The sequence below is a fragment of the Xiphias gladius genome, chromosome 12 (assembly GCF_016859285.1).
Source record: "Xiphias gladius isolate SHS-SW01 ecotype Sanya breed wild chromosome 12, ASM1685928v1, whole genome shotgun sequence".
In the NCBI taxonomy this organism is placed as follows: domain Eukaryota; kingdom Metazoa; phylum Chordata; class Actinopteri; order Istiophoriformes; family Xiphiidae; genus Xiphias; species Xiphias gladius.
Window position 1 is genome coordinate 828,979 of NC_053411.1, and position 19,712 is coordinate 848,690.

At 39.0% G+C, this 19,712-nt stretch overlaps 1 pseudogene; it reads left to right on the top strand.

The window, feature by feature from the left end:
• Positions 1 to 11,642: 11,642 nt before the first annotated feature.
• LOC120797672 lies at positions 11,643 to 14,024 on the top strand (annotated as a pseudogene).
• The last annotated feature ends 5,688 nt before the right edge of the window (positions 14,025 to 19,712 follow it).

Genomic DNA, 19,712 nt, shown 5'->3' on the forward strand with positions numbered 1-19,712 from the left:
TGACACTCTGCTAGAATCTGGTACTGGAAAACACATAACTACATCCATCACAGTAACCTTTTAGTAATGTACCTAATACAAATACATACTATAGCCTAAGAACTATTCCACCAATATCTACTGTAATTGATAGGGTATTTTGACTAAGGGGGCCAGGCGCGCCCAGACTGCAATAGCAGCCATTATTCCCCCCAGGACATCATGTACAAAATGCAAAACAAAGGTGGTCAATGTTGTGAATTTATCTACAGTCACTCAGCTATTTAGCATAAAACCATCAACCATTCCAGCCACACAACCTGGCTACATTATTTAAACTGTACCTTTTTAATGTGAGATCATCCACCACTAAAACTTTTTTTAAAATGAGACATGCTTGTGTCGTGGGATGAGAAAGCCCACACCAGAGCCTAATAGGCCTATGTCCCTCCACCACACAGCTTAATACTTATGTCAACAAACTTTTTAAGCACAGAAATAATCAAATGAAATCTCTTGGTCTGATGTATTTGATTTAGATTTATTGCATGTAGTTGAAATCACACAATAAACTGAGCTGGTCCCAGGAGCAACTGAATCTGAATGTGAAAGTAGTCATATTTATATCGTGTCCCTTATCCTGCCCTTTGTGGGGCTAACAATCTTACTCCTCCTAGGTTCCAGTGCTTTCTTTTTTATGCACACTTTGCTGGATCTTGTAAATAATACTGTAATATTGTCTACCACTCTACTACTAGATATCGTAGTTCAAAAAATAATGGTGTAACATTCACAGTGTTGATTAATAAAAAAATACTTTTATGATCATTTGACAGTTGAATTATTATCATTACTGCTTACATAAAGTGATTTGATTACTTCTTACATGGAGTCACTGAATAGTTTAAACAGGTAAATATTTCCCACAGTTGAAGCCAAATATTCCTCTGGAATATGTTTTAGTGTGCCTAGCAAGGCTGCATTAAAGTAACATGGGCCCTGGGGCTACAACTTTACAAATATTGTCCACATTTAATTTGCATACAATAATGCATCAACAATCACTCATGACTGCAGTTTAACTTTATGTCTGTTGCGGCACCAAATACGCCTCACTATGGGCCAATATCCATCTCTCTCACACATAATTCAAATCTCAATTACATGCGAATATAGCCTACCTGTAATTATATTTAAAACTGACAGGGCTTTAAATATGTTTTTCCTGCACCATATAAATACAACGCAATCAAGCAAATCAAGTTTCACTGGAAGGATTGCAGTAACATTTCAATTAGCTGGATTCCTCTTATATTCTATCTAACGTCTATTGGGAATGAATGTAAGTCTTCCGCGTGCTGTCTTGACCCAGTCCCCACTACATTTTTTAAGAATTGTTTTAACTGTATGCTGCACTATGTCAGAAAGATCATTATGTCCCTTGAAAATAGATGTTTCCCAGAATCCTCCAAATTTGCAGCTATAAAACCCCTGTTGTAAAGACCAAACCTAGATATTCATGTCTTTCAAGTTATCATTCAAATAACTATAGGCCTATATCAAATCTTCTATTTTAAAGTAAGATACTTCCTTTGGGTGATATTTAATTAATTTCTACAGTTATGTTGATGGCACAAACAGCTCTATATTTTGTTGGACCCAAGTGATGACCAAACCCTCTGCCATTAAACAACTGGTTTGGCTGCAGTAAACAAGTGGATGCAGATCAACTTTCTTAAATTGAATGATGACAAAAAAGAAATTTTATTATTTGGTCCACAAACAAAAATTTAACTAGTTCTCACCAAAGTTAGCAGTTTGACCCCACAGTTATATCTAAAGTCTTGACCCTGGGCATTTTTCTAAATTTAGACTTACATTTTTAATCCCACATAAAGAAGGTGACCTGCTTTCTTGCACCTAATAAATTTTGCAAACGCATGGCCTTTCCTATCCCCACAAGATGCTGAAAAACTTGTTCATGCCTTTATTTCAAGTAGATTAGACTACTGTACTGCCCTTTTCACTGGTTTAGAGATTACAATTAATTCAGCACTCTGCTACCTGGCTTTTAACTAGAACAAGGAAGAGACAGCATATCATCCCAGTTTTAGCCATCCTTCATGGGCTCCCAGTTTCTTTTAGGATTTGTTTGAAAGTATTTTTACTTGTTTACAAAGCTCTTAATGACTTGGGACCAACCTACATTACTAATTCTTTGTCATTTTATAATCCTTGATGGCCTCTTAGATCCTTTGCTGCCAGTTATATAAATACAAACTATCACACAAATAAGAAAATTGGCAGCTCAGCCTTTTTTTAACTGTGCACCAAAACTATAGAATTCCCTTCAAAAGGATATAAGGGATGAAAACTCTGTCAACATTTTTAAATGACAATTGAAAACTTATTTAGTCAGTATTGGTTTTAACTGTCACTATTCCTTTGTTTTATTTCAACCTTCAACATATTGTATTTTTCTTACCATACCAGTTCTTGCTTCCTGTTTTTTATTCATTTGATTGATTGGTTTTATTGAACAGTATTTGCACTTGCATTTAATTTGCCTGTTTGTATTCTCTTGTTTTTTAACTTTGTTGTAACGCACTTTCAGCTACACCCCCAGTATGAAAGGTGCTATATAAATAAAGTTTATTTTTATTATTATTATTATTTAGCTAAAGGGCTGATAAAGAACCAAGCAGTACCAACATTCTAATACTTCATAGCTGGTTATCAACTAAACGATTAGAACTTGGTTTTTACTTTATATATGCAAAAATTAGAGCAAGGATGAATTCAGGATGGAGGAGCTATAATATGACAGTTTTTATTTTGGGATTATATATATGGGTTATCAATGTGCATCTTGTCATATCACACTCATCTACTATCTAAATGTTTGCATGATATTATGGTGCCAGACAGAATTGCCATGTGGTTTATGTATGCCACTAACTCTCACTGGAGAACTGCTTTTGGCTCTAGGTAAAATTGAGGCTATGCTGTTATTTGTGATAATCTGGCGCTGTGATGACAGAAAAATGTGGCTGAATTGCCTTGTGTGTAGACATGCTGTTATTCTTCATTGTGTTCATGTTACAGTATTGCATGGATATATTTTGTATTAATTTTTTTTCAGTCAGCCAACTCACATGGAATGAATTATTATGTAAATGGTGAATATCTACAGAGTTGATGTTTGGCATTTGGCTCCAACCTCATCACTCCCAGAAAAGATACACCATTGCTGTGGCCCAAATCAATACTAATTCTAAGCACGTTTTGGTTAGGTAGTTTATTCATGTAAAATGCACAAGTCTGCAAATGTCTATGCAGCCTAAAAACCCATTAATTTCTGAGCTTTTCATCCCCCCACAATGCAAAGGAAATGGAGGCAGTTCTCTTAGCTGGACAAAATTAAAACCAATTGGGGTTGGTGGTGGAACAAAACACAAAAATAACTATTGCAAGTTTGGACAAACATTTTGCTGTCTGTCAAGTTCAATTGGTTCTAAACTTGCAGCTTGATTGCATTTGCACAGTGCATATATTTTTGCATCATTTTCAGTTATATGTTCATTTCTTGTATACTAAGATAAAAAAAACACTCGGAGAGCACTTTATTAGAAACTCCATAGTAATACTGAGTAGGGCCTCCCTTTGCTCTCAAAAAAGCCTCAATTCTTCCTGGCATGGATTCCACAAGATGCTGGAAAAATGCCTTTGAGATTCTGGTCTATGTTGCATCACATCACTTCTGCAGATTTTTTAGTTGCACATTCATGCTGCCAATCTCCTATTCGATCACTTCTGGTGGTCTATTGGATTCAGGGGCCTCATAGACAAATGTTGCGCATGCCAGCTTTCACACCCACGGTTGGATGTATCAAGAGTGCAATAATATGAAAATTTGCGTCCCTCCATGCCTACTTAATGCCTGGTGTAAGCACTTTTCTAATGGTTTTAGTCATCTAGCGACAGTTAAAACTATTAACATTAGGAATTGGTTTACGAGTTTGTTGAACCACATGTAAAAACAATTGCTCCTCAAACTGATTTGCACAGCACAGACACATGGGCCTTATTGGAAACAATAACACATCCATGTGTATGCAATTAAGTAAGTGGACATAAAAGCATGTGCAAAAGGATGCAATACATACCCTAATAACAATTGCAGCTTTGGCCTTATTGGAGGACATAGCAAATGGCAGAATTAGAAGGGAACAGGTATTTAGAGACTACGCCAGTTTCTTGGATCTTGACATGACTGGCTTATCAGATTTTTCAGAGTTCCTGGAGCAATCCTCTTAGAACTGTTTGCAATGTGTGACTCCTCACACAGTGAGGAGTCACACATTGCCTGTTCCCTTACAAGTGCTTACAACACTGGGTTTCTTGGCTACAGGGGCATTCCAGAGGGAACTGGAAGACTGGTTAGGACTTTGCCAGCGGTCCTTGAGCTGCACCGTGCTAGCTGTATGGGATGGGATCATCTTTATGTCAGCTAGGTATATAAAGTTCCCATATGATGTGGTTGACCACATTGACATTAACAAGGGCAAATTGCAGTGAGAGCCTGTATCCCTAATGTAATCAGAGCGATCGACTGCACACAGATTGTTACAAAGGCACCCTCAGAGGATGAATTTGCCTATGTCAATAATAAGCAAAAGATTTGGATAGTCTTACGTTTTGCCTGGCACATTGCTACACTCCATCTGTATGTATATCGAAAATAGTGTATGGCGGAGGTAAATAATATGTGAAATAAACCAGATACCGTAAATTATTTTTGTCATTTCAATCAAGACAAAGTGCATAATGTACAATAAAAATACCTCATTCTGGTGAAGGCATGTCAGGTGCCCTTGTGTGTGATTCTGGACAGAAACTGCCATTATGTATATCTTGTTTAGGGATATACAAGCAGAAAAAAAGATAATTCCTGGAAAAAAAAAGTTAAGTTAATGGAAACTGCCTAAAAGAATGGGCATAACTCATAAAAAGAAGAACCTAGAAGGTTCAAATCACTTCTAGCACAATGTAAAGAATTATGTGCAACTTTCTGTCTTGAGTTTTTGTTTCGGTGTTATAGATTGCAGAGCTGTTTTGAAGAAAATAAGTAAAAGTTCAAGTCCTGTTATGTTTTTGTTATTTGTTTTATGTGCTAATATCCCCTATTATACTGTATAGTCTTTATTGCGGGAAATATATAATTAGCTGAGATTGTGCCGATGCACAGAGACAGCACTGGTGAAAGTTACAAATGACCTTACTGCATCGGACAAAGGACTTTTATCTGTACTTGTCTTGTTAGACCTTAGTGCCGCATTTCCTACCATTGACCATCATATCCTATCACAGAGACTAGAACATTTAATTGGCAATAAAGGAACCGCTCTAAGCTGTTTTAGGTCCTATTTATCAGTTTGATTTCAGTTTATGAAACTTTCTGCTGTTAAACTCAGACAAAACTGAAGTTATTCTGCTTGGCCAAAACCTCAGAAACACCTTATCTAATGATAAAGTTACTCTGGATGGCTTTGCCCTGGCCATCAGCACCACTTTTAGGAATCTCTGAGTTATCTTTGATCAGGATATGTCCTTTAACCCCCACATAAAAAAAACTTGAAAGACTGGCTTTTTTCACCCACATAACACTGCAAAAATCGGGCACATCCTGCCTCAAAAAGATCTAGAAAAACTAGTACATGCTTTTGTTACCTCTAGGCCGGATTGTCTATATTCTGCTTTTTTGCTACACTCAAGCTTCATGTGAGGTATCAAATTGAGCAAGAAAATAACAATCTGTTGAGAAATATTTCTTCTTACAAGGTTGAAATGAGTTCTGCATACAACTCTCTACAATAAACCCAGCACCTTTAGAAACAAAATCTACTTTAATGCAGATAATTCGCAACAGGCCATAACCCCTCCATAAAGAACTGTTAAGGAACCCTGAAAACTAAACTGTTGTCTCTTTTTTTTGTCTCTTTTTTAACAGATTGAGCATACTGTATGTATGGTGGGTCAGAGGTTTGGAATTCATCAAGATTATGAGAGAGTAACCACTACCTCATTGAGTAGTCAGATGTTCTAGGTTCATTCTTCCATCGAGATATGGATGCAGCAGCTGCAGAGAGCTACATCTAGTTGTTCAGGCATAGGTGTTTTTAAAGCTCTCAATGTACAGACCTACTGTGTACACATACTGTATATAAAAAGATTCTTCGTCAACCAGGGCAGATCATATATGAAGCCAAAGGCATTGGACGTGAAAGCAGCAACTGCAGTTACTAAATTTAGCATGAAGGCTACAAAGCCACAATGCTACCATGGTAACAATATAGCCAAATAAACTGTCCCAGGCCTCAAAGATGTTCTGTGTGCAAACTGCACCTCACTTCTGATGGACATAAATATATCAGTCCTAGAAATTCAGAATGAATATGAAATGTTGGATTACCAACCCCTAACACTTTGCTTAATCTGTAAACAGAAAGTATATACACAGTATATGTAAATTTATGTATTTTAGATTGGCCCCTTAGGATAAAACACATACAATAGTCAAAATACAAACATTAAGAGAATTGCAAAAAATGTTAAAACATCAGACTATAAATCCGAAATTGTTTGTCTAGTCATTACAAAACTTGCAGGATATGTTTCATGACAATGTTGAACCACGTGTGTAAAATCATTTTGAAATCGCTCAATAGGCGTGCCACCAGTTCCAAACATGTACATGAGCCAGGTGCAAATCAATGAGTTTGTCCAATTCCCTAAACTTGGTAGATATTTGCACTGAACAAATTTTGTAAAATTATCTTGGGCGGCTGTGGCTAGAGCGGTTCGTCCACTAACTGGAAGGTTGTGGTTCACCCCGGCTCCTCCAGTCTGCATATCGAAGTGTCCTTGGGAAAGATACTAAACCCCAAATTGCCCCTGATGTATCATCGGTGTGTGAATGTGTGTGCATAGAAAGTGCTGTTTGTATAGAAAAACTCTGTATGAATGTGTGTGTGAATGGGTGAATGTAGCAGTAGTGTGAGGTACTTAGCGTGGTCGATAAGACTGGGAAAGTGCTAAATAAATACAGTCCATTTACCATCTTTAAATTGGCCAATTCACCACAAATCTTTTCCATATGGCCTTAAAGTATAATATTTTTATGAAGCCTTTATTTTGAAACTGGGCTTTGTTTTTTGAGAATGGAAGCCTCTGTCCTTGTGGCCTTGCTTACTTGACATAATGTTAAGTGCATGTATTTATCTTCTTCTGTCACCCTGTATGCTGTTTGCAGTCAAAATAAATCGTTACTTATTCAGTGCAATGAATGGATATACAGTAAGACATAAAGGAAACAATGGCATAAGATGGAAGTTGAGGCATTGTAAAATTTGCTGTTAATGTCACAACCTAATAATTTTCCTTTCATATTTATGATTGCTGATGAACTGCACACACAGTCTAGAGGTTAACTTTGACACGATGAACAATACGGAGACCAGTGCTGACTAATAATGCGTGACAGTAATAATTATACTTTTTCCAGTAGCAAATAGTAAAACGAGTTACTGTTTCAATTCCAGTAAATTGCAAAAGGGCTTGAACCCACAAATTGCCACTTGTGGCTACATTTTCTGAAATGTTTCTAAATAAGTCTCTGCACACCAGAATGTGTGACAGGTATGTTTGATCAAGGTGCAACTTGAAAACAATGAAAATAAAATCACTGTCTTGGTTACTGCTGCAATATTTCAGCAGTAAGCAAGACAGTGTGTGGGAGTTCTTTTCACTGTTTCCAATGTATAATTTATGTGATAAACTTAATACTATTGACCTAAAATGTCTGAAAATTTTATTTAATTTGATAATGTGAACTTAATATTATTACAAACCAATTGTGATATTAATTCTGTATAGTGATTTCAATTTAATTTGGTTTAAAGGTATACTATGCAGGATTTTCCTAAAAAACAATCTAAAGGCTCATACAAAAGTAATCCCTCTCAGTCATTACTTATGACCTGCTAAAAAGGTGTAATCTGCCTGGCCTGGTGTAATCTGCAGAAACCCTGCCCTCTGCCTGTATTTATTTATTTTCTTCTACCTATTTTGCTGTATACAGGACATTTCTGGCCTGCAACATTTTGGCAGAGGGTGTGTAGCCACCAGCTAATAACAGCGCGCAGGGTGGGAGTGCACAACTCTGTAAATATTTACTCTGTAATACATTTTTATAGCACACCGCTATAAAAATGTAGCGACCAAGTTCTGTCTCTCCTCTGCTGTCATTCTGTGTCATGTATGTACAAATAGTTGCAGTTGTGTGTCTGTTTGACCAAGGGCAGAGCTGAGCCGCACACAGACAGACACATACGCAGAGCAGAGAGGCCACAGTGGACAGGAAGAAGCATGCACTCTGGCTGCATTCACATGAAATCGGCAATGTGGCACCCTCCCACAGGGTTCTGCGGAGGTGTGGGTGTGTTTAATTCGATTCAATTCAATTCAATTTTATTTATATAGTGCCAAATCATAACAGAGGTTATCTAAGGGCACTTTTCATATGGAACAGGTCTAGACCATATTCTTTATAGTTATAGTTATAGTTATTTACAGAGACCCAGCATTCCCCCATGAGCAAGCACTTGGCGACAGCAGCAAGGAAAAACTCCCTTTTAACAGGTAGAAACCTTGAACAGAACCTGGCTCATGGTGGGCAGCTGTCTGCCCGACAGGCTGGGTTGAGAGAGAAAGGGGGGGGGGGGGGGCGCATAGCACAGTAAAGGTGTAACATAAAGATGTATGACATTAATGACACTAATAATAAAACAAATAATTATAATAATAGGCTGAATAATAATACCAATAATATAATAATAATAATAAAACTAAATATAATAATAGAAATGATAATCGTAATAATTGAAGCAGTTGGTGTTGAGCAGGATCATGGGGGGTAGTAGGTGTGTTTGCAGTCACAGATCCAGACTGCAGCACCAGAGGCAGAAATACCTGCAGAAAGCGACAAGAAGAGAGAAGAGAGAGATGAGAAAGCACAAAACTACTGGAGAGAGAAGAGGTCAAGTTAGTAACGAGCATTGATGCCATATGAAAACATACAGATGGAGAGGAAGAGGAAAAGAGAGAAGCTCGGTGCATCATAGGAAGTCCCCCGGCAATCTAGGCCTATAGCAGCATGACTGGGGGGGGGTTCAAGCCAACCCTGAGCCAGCCCTAACTGTAAGCTTTATCAAAGAGGAAGGTTTTAAGCCTACTCTTAAATGTGGAGAGGGTGTCTGCCTCCCAGACCAAAACTGAAAGATGGTTCCACAGTAGAGGAATCTGATAACTGAAGGCTCTGCCTCCTATTCTACTTTTGGAGACTCTAGGAACCACAAGTAAGCCTGCATTCTGGGAGTGCAGGTTTTCTACTGGGGTAATAGGGTACTATGAGCTCTTTCAGATATGATGGTGCCTGACCATTAAGGGCTTTGTAGGTGAGAAGGAGGATTTTAAATTCTATTCTTAATTTTACAGGGAGCCAATGCAGAGAAGCTAACACAGGAAACATGTGATTTCTTTTCCTAGTTCCTGTCAGTACTCACGCTGCAGCATTCTGAATCAGCTTGAGAGTATTTAAAGATTTGTTGGGACAGCCTGATAATAGGGAATTACAATAATCCAGCCTAGAGGTAACAAAAGCATGGACTAGTTTTTCTTTTTGAGACAGGATGTGCCCGATTTTTGCAGTGTTACGTAGGTCAAAAAAGCCAGACCTTGAAGTTTGATCTATATGGGGGTTAAAAGACATATCCTTATCAAAGATAACTCCGAGATTCCTAACAGTGGTGCTGGAGGCCAGGGCAAAGCCATCCAGAGTAACTATATCATTAGATAATGTGTTTCTGAGGATGTTTTTTGGGCCAAGCACAATAACTTCAGTTTTGTCTGAGTTTAACAGCAGAGAGTTGCTGGTCATCCACGTTTTTATGTCCTTAAGGCATGCTTGAAGTTTAGCTAACTGATTGGTTTCACCGGGCGTCATTGGCAAATGCAATTGGGTATTATCTGCATAACAATGGTGGTTTATGGAGTGCTTCCTATTAATACTGCCTAAAGGAAGCATACATAAGGTGAATAGAACTGGTCCAAGCACAGAACCTTGTGGAACTCTGTGACTAACTTTTGAGTATATGGAGGATTTATTGTTAATGTGCACAAACTGAAATCAATCTGATAAATAGGACCTAAACTAGCTTAGAGTGGTTCCTTTAATGCCAATTAAATGTTCTAGTCTCTGTAATAGCATATAATCATGCCAGACTATCATAAGGCTAAGTGGGATTCTTCCTGTTTCGTATAATGCCTTATCCTTTCAAGTTTCCATGTAGTTTGCTTTAATATGCGGGTTTGGGAGTTAAACCATGGCGCTAACCTCCTTTTTTTTATTAACTTCTTTTTTAGAGGGGCAATAGAGTCGAATGTCAAAACCGTGTGTTTAATCATGTTTTAAAACGTAACCACTGTGAAACAATCAGAAAATAATGTTTTATTTCTCTTATTCATGGTTTTGTTCTCACTAATGCCGCTCCATCTCTTCATTCACTCTCTAACTCCCTCGACCACCGTTGCTCTCCCTTTCTCTTTCTTGCTTGTTAAGCCGGGGAGGAGTGTAACACTAATGGCCCATCAGCGTGACCCTCACAGGCAGCAGGGGGGCCCAGCCCCCGCAAAACAGTCACCATACTTCAATCGTAAACTGCGGACTGATGCTGAAATAAGCACATAGACAGAATTTCTCAGGCATCTCAGAATAACTTCCAAAATAATTAGTCAGAAAACTAAGTGAACCAGAAGTAACTGTAAACTGGTTGCTGATGAAATCTAAAGGCTATATTTCTGTGTCTTGTGGAACTGTGTTACCCATGTTTAATAGAGATATTGACAAAATACAAAACTCTGTAACTGATTATGATTATTTATCCAGCGCAGTCTCTGTATGATATGAAATACAGTGAGACAATTCACAAAGTGAAAAAATATAATAAAATATAATAAAATAAAATAAAAACCATTTAATAAATAGGTTTGATATATTATAAAAACACCCCAGTGTGTATTGCTCCACAACTTTAACAATGAAACCACACCTGCTGTGATTAATGCATTATGCATTAAGCATAATGCATTAATCGCAAGGCTGGTAGAAGCAATAAAGAGGTGTATATGGAGGCATATGGTTTATATCACCTCTGGGCAGGAAGATTTACCATATACCTGGTTACAATAGGCACAGCTATCTATCACTGTCCAGCAGGGCTGCAGCCAGGCATGTTACAGTCTTTCATCTAATCTATGCATTCTGGAGACTTTTGCTAGCTGACTTTAGCTTTTAATGCAGTGCCTCCTCCCAGGCAATATGTGTGCCACTTTGGGTGGGGAACTACACTGTCTTCAAGATAAATTTAAGGAAAAAAGTCATTCCATGTCATTCCATAACCCACAAGCTTTATGGAGGTGTATGAAAAGGATGAGTATAGTTAAAAAGCCAGAAACTACACAAACTACAAATATGAAGCATAAACACCAAAGAACATCATTAAATTTAGTTAAAAAGGAAACAAGACTAAGTCAAAACCTAGTATATGGCTGAACTGTGTATGGTGTGAAATTGAGGATGTGGTTGAAAACTGTTGTGGAACCACTGTAAACAACTACTTTCAATGCAAAGTACCTACAGCCTGTTGGAAAAGTTAAATGTCACTAGATGATGTAATACGCTAATAAGCAAGTTCAAGAAGTTATCGCGTTGCATTTGCGTTCTGCCTAGTTTCAGCCGGATTAGACCTTTATCTGTTTGCTTCTCTCCAACTCTCTGTGCTCACATATACAGTACCCTGCACAGTAGTTCAACAGTGACAGATTAAGTGGTCCCCAGCCAGCAAACGGGGTGAATGGTTGCAGTTTGACAAAGAATTGAACAACATCATTCAGGCCACAGCCAAAGGAGATGCACACAGTCGGCTTCAACAATGCAAGCCATCATCGTCAGCTACACCTCCGAAAGGTTTGGCCATCCCAAGAAAGCTAATACCAAGCCCACCACCTACACCATGAACCGCAAGGCCACCAAAATACATCAACTGCAGCTGGAGCTTCAAACCCTTAAAGAGCAATACAAGACATCCATCGAAGAGGAGAAGGAAGCATTAGCCGACGTGCGAAACATCCTAAGGAAAAGGCTTATGATCCTCCGCAGAGCAGAGGTGTCGAGATGTGCTGAGGGTGTTTGGATCCCCAAAGAGGAAGACTCAAAGAACATCAATCATTTTGGTAAATCTTGCTGATGAATGTCAAAGGGAAGGTGCAGGGGGGGGGATTCCTGGAGTTCCCAGCTGCTTGGAACACACTGGTGTAGTCAAATAGCTCATCAGAGAAGCCCATGAAAACAGTGGCGACCTAGTCATCCTGTCGTTGAACCTGGACAATGCCTGTGGGTCCACACCTCAAAGACTGGTCGAATTTGCACTACACTGTCACCATGTTCCCGGCAAGATCAAGAACCTAATCCTGGATTATTACAGGGTCACTTATCGGGTCACTTCTTGTTCAGGAGCATCATACTGGCATCGGCTTGAAAAAGGAATAATTATGTGTTGTACCTGGGTACGTCAGCCGCCAGTATGAGCATTTATGGACAACCTCACCATCACAACATTGGTCCCAGGGAGTAAGTGGATCCTACAAGGACTTGAGAAACTTATCACCTGGGCAAGGATGAGTTCCAAGCCCACCATGTCAAGGTCCATGGTGCCGAAGAAAGTAAAGGTGGTCGACAGACTGCTCTTAACTATCTGGAACAGCCATCCCCTGCATCAAAGAGCAACCAGTCAAGAGTCTAGGGAAGCTCTTTGACTCAACACTGAAAGACTGTGCTGCCATTCAAAAGTCAATCAAAGACCTTGAAGCCTGGCTCACCAAGGTCGATAAGTCAGGCCTGCTTGGCAGATTCAAGGCCTGGTTTTATCAACATTCCATCTTGTCCCAACTCCTGTGGCCCTCTGCTGGTTTACACAGTTTGACAACAACAGTTGAATCCCTTGATTAGAAGAATCATTGTTTTTTTTCAGCAAGTGGCTGGGCCTTCCCTGCAGCCTCAACAGTGCAGCACTGTACAGGAACATTAACATCTTGCATCTCCCATTCAGTGGTCTCACTGAAGAGTTTATGGTGGCGCAAACAAGAGAAGCCCTACAGACCAGGGACTCCAGGCACCAGAATGTGTCATCAGCTGTAATCATGGTGAGAACAGGGAGGAAATGGAGGGTGGAGAAAGCACTGGAGGTGGCAGAGTCTCGCCTAAGGCGAAAGGAGCCGGTGGGTCCCATTACCACTGGCAGAACAGGTTTGGGGTCTTCCCAAAGACCAAGGTTGGCAAAGGCCGGGGCAAGGACAGACACCATCTAATCCAGGAGTTTCAAGCAGATGTGGAGGAAGAGCGAGTGAGCAAAATGATAGGGCTTAGGCAGCAGGGGGCATGGATGAGGTGGGTGAATATAGCACAGAGCAGGCTTACCTGGTCAAACATTATGCAATCAGACTTCCATTGCCTCCAGTTCCTTGTCCAAGCTCTTTATTATGCACTACCAAGCCCAGCAAACATTCCTGTCTGGAGCAAGAGCAAGACTCCTTCTTGTCGTCTTTGCTCTAAAAGAGGATCATTAGAGCCTCATCTAAGTAGCTGCACAAAGGCCCTCAGAGAAGGCCACCATTGTTGGCGCCATGACTGGGTGTTCAAGGCGGTTGCTGAGAGTATAGCCACAGCCATCAGCACCAGCGAAACACCACAACCCCCCAGAGAAGTCAATCACCTTTGTCAAAGCTGGAGAGGAACCCCTCCGACAACCACAAGCAAGACTTGCCTCATCTACACGGCCTCTGACTGGTGGCAAAGAAAAGGGCCATCTGATTTTCAAGCAAAGCCGCAGAGAAAGACACCTCTCTTGGCTTTGGATCAAGAGAACTGATCCATGAGCGGCTGTTGCTAGGATGCCAGTCGGGGACTAATCAACCCCAGCTGGGTCACCTGGGTGAGGGTGTCTGATGTTGTGCAACCCGAAACACCCGAGGACCCCAGGTCAAATCACTGGTGATGCATCCCAGCACATCCACAAGATGTATCTTTCACATTAGATTTATTTTTGTGGCTGTGGCCTATCAAGTTCTGCATGCATATCACCAGACAACTTCAACATTGGTGAATTCTGCAAAACCCCAGTTTACATTCCGTACAAACGTTTTTTTTAAATTCTTCCTTTCTACAATATCTTTGCATGGCACCTATGGTGTGATTAATATAATGAAAGATCATGGTTACAGTTGAACAAAAGGTGAATATCAAGAACTCAAAATTTTCCAATATGGACTTCATTCCTAGGGATACAGGTTTTGGTTCTATCAATTGAGGTAACACTGTACTCAAACAAAGTAGTGGCAGAGATCTTGCAATGAGACAACAATGCCAAAAGAAGTCCTACTGTATTTTACCCTAAGTTAATAAAGATTTATTGTTTGAATAGTGTTTAGCTACAACTATGATTCTTGAATGCATGAGGTGAGAGGCAAGTTGCTCCTTGGACAGGTGTCCAGTCTATCACAGGGCAAACAAGTGTAGATGGACACCTATGATAAATGCAGAGACATAATTGTCCCCAGTACATCCCATAATGACCCAAACAAATAATAAAGAACCAGTTTTCCAATGTTTGAATTACACATTCATAGTTCCTGACCACTTTGAAACTAACTGCATTTGAAGAGCAAGCAAGTTATCTGCTGTAATTTTGTGGAAAGGAGGAGAAAGAAGTTGATACGTTTATCTGTGGTTTTGACTTGCAAGCTGAGATATCTGTCATGATTACATTATTCTACTGTATATGATTAGTATAAGAAGTTGAGCTCACATACATAGTGTCTCTAACAGCATAATCCATGATGTCATTCCATTAGTAATTTGGTTTCACGAGTAAATTTTATTCATTTCATTCTGAAATCTCAGCATAATTTTTTCCCAGGAGTGGAAATATATCTGTCACAGTTTATCTTTTCACTCAGCTTCAAATAGGAATGGAAAAACAGACAGAAAGCTATGGAGAGAAACTGAAGTGAAGTGGACCTTGTGCAACTTTGTGATTAAAGGACAGGAGCATCTGTGTGTTTGCAGCCAGCGTTACCTTCTGCATATGCGTGTGTCTGCACAATTTAAAAGACAAATGTGTATGATTGAGAAGTACGCACTCTGCTCATGTCTATGGTTTCCTGTGTTTGTTGCATGTTTGTATGAATGTGCATGTGAGCGACCTAAAGATGCACATCAGAGCCCAGGCATAAAAGCTCTGTGAATGCAGCATTTCCCCTAGTTAAAACTGGTTATCTACATATGCATATTTGTAATATTTGTAAAAACTTGCCCCTCTGTGGCTGCATGCAAGGAGTGTTTCTGTGTGTGTGTGTGTGTGTGTGTGTGTGTGTGTGTGTGTGTGTGTGTGTGTGTGTGTGTGTGTGTGTGTGTTTGTGTGTTTGTGTGTGTGTATACTGTGTGTTAAACCGAAGAAAAGTGACTCCAAATAAAAAAACTTGCCCCTCTGTGGCTGCATGCAAGGAGTGTTTCTGTGTGTGTGTGTGTGTGTGTGTGTGTGTTTGTGTGTTTGTGTGTGTGTATACTGTGTGTTAAACCGAAGAAAAGTGACTCCAAATAAAAAAACTTGAGATAGTGTGGTTTGTTGATCTCCATGAAAACATTTTAAAGTTAAGTCTACGTAGCAGCAAGTGTCTTATCAAAATACCAAATTAACTTTGACTTAACTTTTCTGGTTTCACAAGTAAATGTTACAAAATAAAATACTCTCAGGTTTTCATTTTTTGTTGTAGTGATGTCAAATTTACACAATATTTCAACACAGTAGAGAATAGTGATTGAGTAGCTAACGCATAGACACAAACACAAAGCTAATTTGAAGTGAGTCATAGTTGTATACAGCTGTCAGTAAGTTTCAGTCAGACTTCAAATTACTGCTCCACATATTTTGCTCTAATGTACAGAGAGCTGTTACTGCAGGCTAAAGTTGCCAAGAATGCTGCAGTTTTCAGTTTTCACACAGTCAGCAGGACATCACCATGAATTGTGCATTTGCATGTATGTGTTTATAGACGTTTGGATGCTTTCCATTGACTAAACTGAGTCATGGCAGCAGCAACAGAGCCATAAGGACCACAGCCGTGTATGACCCGTCCACTCAGGGCAACGGGCACAAACAACATATCACAAACATACTGTAAACTATGTATGTATAAATGTCAAATGGCAATATATTTTTCTCATGAAAGCATAAAACAATCTAAGGATGGAATTTTGGTTTATTTCATTTTTTAATTTGTTGCTTGTAATAGTTTTGAATTCTGAAGTTGCCATCAGGGCCAAAGCTTGCTTTGAGAACATCAAGGTCATGTCCTTAGTTTTAGGGAATCTTGGGATTTTAACATAGAGTTTACATCTGTAATGTTAATACAGACAGATTACACATGGTGGTTTTTTAAGACTGATTCTTACATTTTTAAACTTGGCATCTTTAAATGTTACTGTTTTAGGCAAAACACGCACAGAAAAATGAAACTCAAAATGAAATTTACCATTTCTTCTCCACAAGCAAATTGCTGTCCTGTGTGGAGAGGGATATCAACCTTTACATAAGTGATTCCCAACCTTTTTGGTCTGTGATCTCTTATAATAAAGCTATTATTTTCTTGCAACCCCAAATTATAGGTTGCATATGTTGACAGGTGGTGAACTGTCCAACCAAAGAATCAATCTTCCCTCTCAGATTGTTTTATTTTATACTTCTAGGGCTTTAAAGATGTAAAACTATCCAATAATTTGCAAGCAAAAAAAAGAAAGAAAAGGAAACAGTTTTTTCTGATTTCCAGAACATGGCTATAATATCCCAAATTTTACATATGCCCTCATGAGGAAGTAACAATCCCCACAACGGAAACCACATAACTTAGTTATGACCAGGTCAACTAAAAGGGTTTTTTTTTCTCCTCTGTTTCACTTGCATTATTTCATCAATACAATCCTGCACACTGTCAATCCCTTGTGCTAACTTTACTAACAATGTTTTGGTCCTCAGACCAAACCCTGGTAAATTCTGCTGGAAATTTTGCTGGTTTACTGTTCATTTTACCTTGTAAAATTTTGAAATGTTGGGGAATGGTGAATTAAGATTCATGACCTCAGCATTTCTAAAATCCTGGCTACGTCACTGTTGCAAACAGTAACTTTCCTGTCTGTGAGAGTATGTGATCAACTCTCTGGACTTTGAGGCCGCCAAGTTCTAGGTGGGGAACTTCAGTAAGACTGCCACTGACGCTGTGGTGTTTGCAAAGCTCTACACAACCTGACCAGGTGTGCCACAGCCTGCGCTCCTTCATTGTCCTGGTAAGACTCTTACCTTTGACCCCTGACCAAGTTACAGCTGGTTACATTATGACATGCTGTTATCTGATGTGATGCCACAAAACAACATCTAAGAAATCATAGTATTTCACTGGTTTTATATTTGGTAAGTTGTTCTGAAATCTCTGGAGTGCAGGTCATAAATGAAAAACAGTGTGTCATTTTACACATGTACAAAACAGAAATCCCAAATCAGAAATGGTTACATTTTCTAAAGAAAGTGCTCACTGCTGAAATTCTGCAGTGTAAACAACTGGAACAGTTTCAGTGTTTAAACATGTTTAGACTTTGTAGCTGTTGAAACCATGTAAACAAGGTGATCATTTTACAATGTAAATGTTTTGCTTGTGAAATGTTCTCTGATAGTTACAGTTTAAGTTAAAGAACTCATGGAGTTGAAGTGTTAGCTAAAATGTAAGTAATGAAAGCAGTTGATATGTCAATTGAGGGCTAATTTTACTGCAATGAAATGAAGATTCAGTTGAAGCGAAAGTGTTGAAAACAGTTTAACTGTTAAAGTTAAAGTGTAATCCCTGAAAGCAGTGAAAGTCTAGTTTAAAGTATGAAATTAAAGCAGTTGAAATGTCATTTGATGTGTAAGTGGTCAAAAGTAGCAGAAAATGGAAGCACTGGAGACATTTCAAGTATGTTCATGTACGCTGTTGAAATGTAAGTTGGTATGTAAGCACTGACAGCATTTAAAATGTAGGTTATATTCAAGGCCAAGGTTAAAGTTATTATTATATTCTCCCATAGGAGAATATAGAGAAAATTGTCTTGGATTAAGGGAAATGCTGCATAAAAGCCAAACATCACGATAAAACACACTGAATAAGAACATAAAATGAAAGCACATGTACACACTCTAGCCTGGGATAAAATAACCAAACAAAATAATCACAAAAACATTCACTCTGTTAAAAACTACAAGAATTGTAGGCATAAATCTCAAGGAATACACATCTTACAAACACATTTCTCTTTAAATGCTTACAAACACAAGATCAGTAAAAAACTGCAGTTATTTGAGTGTCGTCCTACCTTTCTTTCTACCCTCGAGGAGTAGCTCATTACTAAGCTTAACTAATAAAGGAACAAATTAATGTTTCAATAACTGCACTTACACAAAGGGGACCCTGCACTTCCTTCCAAAATTCATAGCAGGTACTCAGCGTTCTACCAGTGACTGTATATAAAAATGGACGTAGACTCCTGAGGCCTGGGGTTAGTGACGCAACTTCAGGTTTAACCCTTGGTTTTCAGGGTTACGATGATGGTTCATTTCTTACTGGGATACATCGCAATGGTAACTTATGCTGCACACCTAACCTGCTCTTCAGGATAACAGACCAATGTGTATATAAGCACCGCCTACTGACCAATGAAATTTCTTGGAAAATGGCATAACCATTCGTAGAAGAGCCTATGGAGCTCGGTGCGCGGATTGTGAGAGGGTCTCTTAGGAGGGTAAGATTATTCCGAGACTTTATCTTTCAGAGAATCCCTTTGGCTTTCCCTGATGATCTTTATATTAGCAACCCTCATTATTGCAGAGGGCAAGCTCCTCAGCAGGAATGTTCTCCTGTGTAGGAGGGCCCCCGCCTGTCTTCTTCATTTCCTTTTTTTCCTGTAATTGTGCTTTTGTATATCGATATCATCTTACAACAGAGACAGATTGAAGCACTAAAGCCTTGTACTTGTTGTACTTATAAGTATGAAAGTAAGCCTACATACTGCTTTGAATTATGTTTTTATATTTATGTATTTATTTTTTGCTCCCAAGGTCGTTTGACAACGCCAGGGTTGCAGCTGAAAGAAAGTGGCTAAAATTTTCATAAATGCTATTAGAACACATTTAAAAAACACATTATTTTAATGGCCTACACAAATGTAATTATAGTCAGATCTACTCATGCTCTCATGATGGGGCAGTGATATTATAAGCCTATTCACACAGTCTGCGATTTTTTGCCAGATGTCCTTCCTGCATTTGGCAGCTGCAACTGTTGCTTTTAGCCTGGAATATGGTTCAACTTCTTCATATTTTTTCTAATATTATAGTTTGCTCTTGGTTTGTGAAATGTGCCACTCTGCTGCCAGTAGACTTGTCCATGTTTGTGATCGGTCATATGCTGCAAACACTGCCCCTTTTACGTGAACACGTTCGGGAAAACCGGAGTTGAGTTGACGTGTTGATATC